The sequence below is a fragment of the Lissotriton helveticus genome, chromosome 4_1 (genome assembly GCF_964261635.1).
Source record: "Lissotriton helveticus chromosome 4_1, aLisHel1.1, whole genome shotgun sequence".
Taxonomy (NCBI): Eukaryota; Metazoa; Chordata; class Amphibia; order Caudata; family Salamandridae; genus Lissotriton; species Lissotriton helveticus.
The window spans coordinates 140735532-140743531 of NC_136063.1; positions in this window are offsets into that span (position 1 = coordinate 140735532).

Below are 8000 nucleotides of genomic sequence, written 5' to 3' on the forward strand. Positions count from 1 at the left end.
TGACATAGGACGCATAGAGATTGGGGGGCCTATGATGTCTGCGAAGGAAAGGTATCTCTTGCAAAGTCCTGCCCGCCACCGCCTGATCCTGAAACAGCCAGTGTCTGTCCGATTCCCATTTACTCCACTCAACCAAGTATCGCAATTGCGACGCCTGATAGTACTTGTGCAAGTCCGGAATGCCAAGGCCCCCGGACTCAGGTGCCAGAGTGGAGAGGGCTCTCCGGAGTCGAGGTTTACGGCCCTGCCAAACAAAGCGTGCGATGTCGGCCTGAGTCTGTCGTATCCACCCTCTCGGCGGCTGTAGTGGCAAAGCCCGGAACAGGTACAGCACCTGCGGCAGGAGAGTCATTTTCACCGCAGCGATGCGTCCCAGCAGCGATAGCGTACCTTTGCTCAAACGGAGCAATTCCTCCTTCAGTTTGTTCCCTAAGGCCGCATAATTAGCCTCAACCATGGCGGGTAGGGACGGTGCCAGCAGTATCCCCAGGTACGGGATCAGATCCCCAGACCATTGCATGGGGAAACGTCCCTGCAGCTCGAGCCTGGTAGCAGAGGCGAGCGAGATGTCGAGGGCCGCAGACTTCCTCATATTCATTTTAAACCCCGCCACAGCCGCAAAAGCGTCCAACTCAGCGAGACAGGCAGGAAGCGCGGACTTCGGGTTGTCTAGCATAAAGATCACGTCATCCGCATATAGGCTGATGGTGTGGGTGTAGCCACCCATCCTGACACCTGTCACCTCTGGGTTACGTCTAATCCTCTGGGCGAGCGGCTCCATGTACAGAGCGAAGAGCAGTGGAGACAGGGGGCATCCCTGTCTGGTTCCCCGTTCAATCTCGAATCGGCCCGAGGTGCAGCCATTGACCCTCACGGTCGCAGTAGGAGACTTGTAACAGTTAAATATGAGGGTACGAAACTTCTCACCCAACCCCAGCTTGCAAAGAACCTGCTCAAGGTAGGGCCAGTGCACACGGTCGAACGCCTTCTCCGCGTCCACCGACAGCAGCATGCGCTCCCCGGGGATCCGAGAGGCCTTCTCCAAGACGTGGACCACCCTTTTAGTATTGTCCACCGTCTGCCGGCCCGGGACAAACCCGGCCTGATCCGGATCCACCAACCCCGGCATATGGGGCGCCAGACGCGCCGCCAGAATCCCGGTGTAGAGCTTGAGGTCCACGTTGAGCAGCGAGATCGGCCTATAGGATGCACATTCGGCGCGGGGCTTCCCCGGTTTGGGAATAACCGACACCGTCGCACTCAGCAGATCCAGGGGGATGGCTCCAGGCTCCGCAAAGGAGTTAAAAAGCCGCGTCAGCAGCGGGGCTAGCTCCTGGCAGAATGTTTTGTTTTGACTCGCTCTCAGCTCTCGAGCCGAGTGGTCGCTCCCCTGCTACTGGTATCGTTGTGTTATTATTGCCTGCATTGTGCCTCACCTGCCGATTTGCATTTTTCTCTGATTGCTACATCGCTGTTTTCGCTCTGTGTAATTAGCCTGCATTGTGCCTCGCCTGCCGCTTTTCACTTTGCCATTTGTAAAAGCGCCGCTTTTACTCTGTTTAATTAGCCTGCATTGTGCCTCGCCTGCCCCCTTTCACCTTGCTGATTGTTAAATCGCCGCTTTTACTCAGTATAGTTAGCGCTATTTTGTCCCTGCTTAACTTTGTAGCGCGTTAGCCCCCAGCGCTCCGCTGCCATTTTGTTTGTTTGTTTGTGCTCATCTTTGTAAACGCTCCCGCCTCCCAGCTGAGCCGCCCTCCCACAGACTACTTCCAGCGCTCCAACCCCACCTAGCGCTGTGACTCGCTCTCAGCTCTCGAGCCGAGTGGTCGCTCCCCTGCTACTGGTATCGTTGTGTTATTATTGCCTGCATTGTGCCTCACCTGCCGATTTGCATTTTTCTCTGATTGCTACATCGCTGTTTTCGCTCTGTGTAATTAGCCTGCATTGTGCCTCGCCTGCCGCTTTTCACTTTGCCATTTGTAAAAGCGCCGCTTTTACTCTGTTTAATTAGCCTGCATTGTGCCTCGCCTGCCCCCTTTCACCTTGCTGATTGTTAAATCGCCGCTTTTACTCAGTATAGTTAGCGCTATTTTGTCCCTGCTTAACTTTGTAGCGTGTTAGCCCCCAGCGCTCCGCTGCCATTTTGTTTGTTTGTTTGTGCTCATCTTTGTAAACGCGCCCCGCCTCCCAGCTGAGCCGCCCTCGCCCCTCCCCCCCACTATCCATTTATGGCCAATGCCCCTACGCGCAGCGTCCACGCGCTACGTACACGCCGAAGGTGCGCCAAAGGTAAGCCCGTCTACGCCTGTACCGCGCCCAGTGCCAGACCCCCTGCCCCTCGCGCTGCCCAGCCCCCCCACACTACCTACGATGCCGCCGCCCTCCTAGCCCTTAACCCCGGTCGCGCCCCCAACTGCGTTCAAGCCGATCCTGGACGCACCCATGGACCTTTCTCATGCTACTCCTGCAAATTCAGCGGCACAGACAACATCTCCGCTACAACCACACATCAGACTCCCGACCCCAACCACTTACAATGCATCCTTCTCAACACCCGATCGGTCCACAGGCACGCCATCGACCTATGGAATCTACTAGACACCATTTCTCCGGACATCGCCTTCCTTACGGAAACATGGATGAACGCTTCCTCCGCACCAGACATCACCATCGCCATTCCTGAAGACTATAAGATCACTCGCAAAGACCGCACCAGCCACACAGGAGGAGGAATCGCTATCGTCCATAAGAAATCCATCCGCATCTCAACCAGCTCTGACGCCAACCTCGCCAACTCTGAACACCTTCACTTCCAGATCCACATCGACCCCAGAACCACACTCCGAGGCACTCTCCTTTACAGACCACCAGGACCCCGCGCAAAATTCAGTGAAGACATCACGGACTTCATCACTCCACACGCACTCCCCTCCAAAGAATACATCCTTCTGGGAGACCTCAACTTTCACCTTGAAAATATCAACGACCACAACACCGCCACCATCATGGACAACCTCGCCAACCTCGGACTTAAACAACTGGTCACTTCCCCCACCCACATCGCAGGTCACACACTCGACCCCATCTTCACATCCAGCAATCATGTCTCCTTCGACCACACCACGGACCTCCTCTGGACTGACCACAGCTGCGTTCACTTCACCTACAACAAACCAAAACCCAACACCCACCTCCAACCTACCCTGCAAAGAAACTGGAACAAAATCACCACGGACCAAATCTCCGCATCGCTCCTTCAAAACTCCCCAGCCCCCTCTTCTAACGCCAACGAAGCCGCCACTAACCTCACCCTATGGTTATCCAACACCGCCGACACCTTAGCACCACTGAAAAAACGGCAAAGCAAACCTGGCAGCAAGAAGGCCTCATGGTTCAACGATGATCTCAAGAAGTCCAAGAAACTCTGCCGCTCCCTTGAAAAGGCCTGGAAAAAAGACCCAACCACCAGCACCAAGGTCGCCTTCAAAAACGCCACCCGCACTCACCACCAACTGATCCGAAAAGCCAAGAAAACAGCATTCAAGGATCGACTTGACAACAACGCCCACAACAGCAAGGAACTGTTCAACATCGTCAAGGAATTTTCCAATCCCTCGGCCAACTCCAACGACATCACCCCCTCTCAAACCCTCTGCGACTCCCTAGCATCATTTTTCCACAACAAGATTGCGGACATCCACAACAGCTTTGACAACCAACCCGGAAATCAACCCACCATACCATTTGCTGATCATCTTCCCCCCGTGAACATTCTCAACGACTGGAACCCAATCTCCACTGAGGACACCATCCGCCTGATGAATTCAATCCACTCAGGATCCCCCACAGACCCATGCCCTCACCACATCTTCAACAAAGCAGACTCCGTCATAGCTCCGCACCTCAGAGACGTCATCAACTGCTCCCTCAACTCCGCCACCTTCCCGGAAGACTGGAAACACGCTGAACTCACCGCCCTTCTGAAAAAACCAACAGCGGACCCCACCGAACTCAAAAATTACCGCCCCATCTCGCTTCTTCCATTCCCGGCCAAAGTCATCGAGAAAACTGTCAACAACCAGCTCGCCGCCTTCCTCGAAGATAACAAATCCCTCGACCCCTCACAATCTGGCTTCCGAGCAAAACACAGCACTGAGACCGCCCTCATCGCAGCTACAGACGACATTCGAACGCTACTAGACAACGGAGACACAGTCGCCCTCATCCTCCTCGACCTCTCCGCAGCCTTTGACACAGTCTGCCACAGCACCCTCCTACAACGCCTCTATAACATCGGAATCCAAGGAAAAGCACTTGAATGGATCACCTCGTTCCTCACCGGAAGAACCCAGAGAGTCCGCCTTCCTCCATTCAAGTCCGAGGCCTCTGAAGTCATCTGCGGCGTACCACAAGGATCCTCACTCAGTCCCACCCTCTTCAACGTATATATGAGCCCCCTCGCGGCCATCGCACGCCAACACAACCTCAACATCATCTCTTACGCGGACGACACTCAACTGATCCTCTCTCTCACCAATGACCCCAGCACCGCCAAAACTAACCTACACGAAGGAATGAAAGAAGTTGCCGAATGGATGAAACAAAGCCGTCTGAAACTGAACTCAGACAAAACAGAAGTCCTCATCTTAGGTACATCCCCCTCTGCATGGGACGACTCCTGGTGGCCGGAAGCCCTCGGAAAAGCACCCATCCCGACAGACCACGCACGGAACCTAGGCGTCATCCTGGATTCTTCACTCTCAATGAACAGACAAGTCAGCGCCGTATCTTCTTCCTGCTTCAACATTCTTCGCATGCTCAGAAAAACATTTCGCTGGATTCCCTCCGACACAAGGAAAACAGTCACCCACGCTCTGGTCACGAGCCGACTGGACTACGGAAACACCCTCTACGCGGGTACTACCGCAAAACTCCAGAAGAAACTCCAACGAATCCAAAACGCCTCAGCCAGGCTCATATTAGACCTCCCACGCAACGAACACATCTCTGGTCACCTTAAAGACCTCCACTGGCTACCCGTCAATAAGAGGATCACTTTCCGACTGCTTACCCACGCACACAAATCACTCTACGACATCGGACCAGACTGCCTCAACTCACGACTGTCCTTCTACACCCCCTCCCGCCAACTACGTTCTTCCAACCAAGCCCTCGCCATTGTACCTCGCATCAACAAGACCACCATGGGAGGCAGATCCTTTTCATACCTGGCTGCTAAAACATGGAACTCACTCCCCGCTTACCTTCGCCTTACCCAAAACCACCTAGCGTTCAGAAAACAACTTAAAACGTGGATATTTGAAAGGTAATTATCCTTCCCTTCCTAAGCGCCTTGAAACCCTCTGGGTATGTAGTGCGCTATACAAATACTATGACTTGACTTGACTTGACTTGACTTTGTAGAAGAGCGGAGTGTAGCCGTCGGGCCCCGGGGCCTTCCCATGTTTGAGTCGGGAGATGGCCCCGATCACTTCCTCAGGGCGGATATCCCGGTCCAAGTGTTCCGCCTGTTCCGGCGTGAGCACCGGGAGGTCGACCGAAGCGAGGTAGTCAGCCGCGGTCGAGGCCGAGGGAGGCTCGCCAGCGTAGAGGTCCGCATAGTATCGGCCGAAGCCGTCCGCAATTCGGCTATCTTCAGTGGCCAACCCGTCTCCGGGTACGGACAGTTCCTTGACCTTCTGAAGCTGGTGTCGCACTCGCAGTTTATTCGCCAGCAACCGGCCGCAGCGGTCACCGCCAGTATAGTACGCGTGCTTCAGGCGCAGCGCCGCATATTCCGCCCTGTCCATGTCCAGTGCGGAGAGAAGCTTCCGCGCCGCTTTAAGTTGCCTCCAGATTCTGGGGGCCCCCGTCCTCTGGTGCATCCGCTCCAGCTCCCGAACCGTACCAGTAAGTTCGTCCCTCTTCCGCTGTCTCTCCCTATTCTCCGCCGAGGAGATGGAGATAAACTCACCCCGAAGCACCGCCTTCAGGGCAGACCACTGCGTCGCCCGGGAGGTATCATCGTTCTCGTTGTGCTCTCGGAACCCCGCAATCACGGCCCGAATCTGCGTCAGTATCTCTCGTCTATGTAACAGGGTGTCCCTGAGGCGCCAGACCCCTCGCTGCGGGGAGACCGGCGGTAACTGGAAGCAACCCGAGACCGGAGCATGGTCCGATAGTGTGAGGACCCCAATATCAGAAGCAGTCGCCAAAGCGGCCAACGGTCCCGTCACCAGGAGGTAGTCTAGTCTGGCGTAAGTCCTATGTGCGTGGGAGTAATAGGAATAGGCCCTGGAAGTGGGGTGTATGCGTCTCCACAGATCGTGTATGTCCAGGTCCCCTAATTGTGAGGCGCTAAGCTGTGAGATTTCCCCCGTCTGAGGGTGGCGCTGCGCAGATCTGTCTAAAGATGAGTTAAAGACCATATTCAGGTCACCACCAATGAGTATGTGCCTATCTGGCGTAGACGCAATGTCAGCTAAAGCAGATTGCAAAAACAAGTCCTGGTGATCATTAGTGCTATACACGGAACCCACCGTGAAAAAGAAACTCCCCAGCTTAACTCTGTAGGCCAGGAGCCTCCCCTTCTGCTCCGCCACCTTGTGCAACACCTCCCCTCTGAACTTCCCTGACACCAAGATAGCAACCCCCGCCGTTTTAGTAGCCCCAGAAGAAAAGAGCTGAACCGGGAACTTCGGAGATCGCAGCCTGGGACAATCTCGGGCCAGGAGATGCGTTTCCTGTAAAAGGCAGATATCCGCCTGGGTGCTCTCGAGAAGGGACAGTATCGCCCTGCGCTTGACCGGGTTATTCAACCCCTTCACATTAAGGGTAACAATCTTCAGGGCCATGAGCAGACCAAGGATAGACAGCGTTAAAGGGGCCCGGAGGCACAGCAAGCGCACCACAAGGCGGGAAGGCAGATTGGGGCAAGCGCAGCAAAGAACCACAATGGAGCATCAGAAGGGCGGTGACAAGTGTATTTGAAGCATCAGGGGGCCCCATGCAAGCAAATAACAGGGGACAGGGTAAACGCCAAGCAGAGCCAACACGACATCCCACCCACTGGCACAGTGCAGGATGGGCAAGGCAAGAACAACAACCTGAAACCAGGGGGGCAACCCAGCGTAAAATCCGAATTCCCTCTCGAGCAGAGTCCTCCTCCCTCCCGAAAGGCAGCAGGAGGGCACAAAGATCACAGCATGAGACAAATAAGGCACATCCCGAACCCCGGATCCCCCCCATCCCAACTCCCCGAACAACCCTCAAACACCCCAACTCCCCACATCTCCACCCCACCTCCAGATCCCTACTCAGATCCCCACCCGCTCCCCGCAACACCAACCCCAACTCGGTGGAAACCCCCAGTGTCCCAGTCCAGCCCCTAACGAGCAAGTCTGTGGTAAAGTGTCCGAGTGGACGTCCAGCCACCATCCATGCTCCCCCAGAGCCCCTTCCCCCCCCCCGGAACCCTCAAACCTGCAGTGCTGGTGATGCCAAGATGATCTCCCCCTAGACGAAGCTCAGGCCGTGACGGCCATGTCACTAGGCGAAGTGGAACCGGATACTTCCCGAATGGCGTTGTCCATTTCCGCTCTGATCGTAGGAGAGTCCGGGCGGGAAGGCCGAGGCGTGGCCCAGCGCCGTCGAACCGTTTGCCATCCCCCTCTAGAAGTGCGGCGTTGAGGCGTCGGGACATCTTCATCAGTAGCGGTGATCCCCAGTACTCCGCACGTGTCCTGAAGGGATCTCATTTGGTGCAGCGTCCCGTTCCATCGAAAGATAAGTCTGAAGGGGTGGCCCCAGGAGTACTGCGTATCATGCTCTCTCAGAAAGTCCATGGCAATTTTGAAGGACTTGCGTTTCTGCAACGTAATCGTGGACAGGTCGTGATATAAAGCAATTTTGTGACCCCTGAAGCTCACCGGCTGTTTCTGACGTGCTTCACGGAGGATCCGCTCCTTCAGAGGGAAATCCGGTAGAAAGGCTAATAT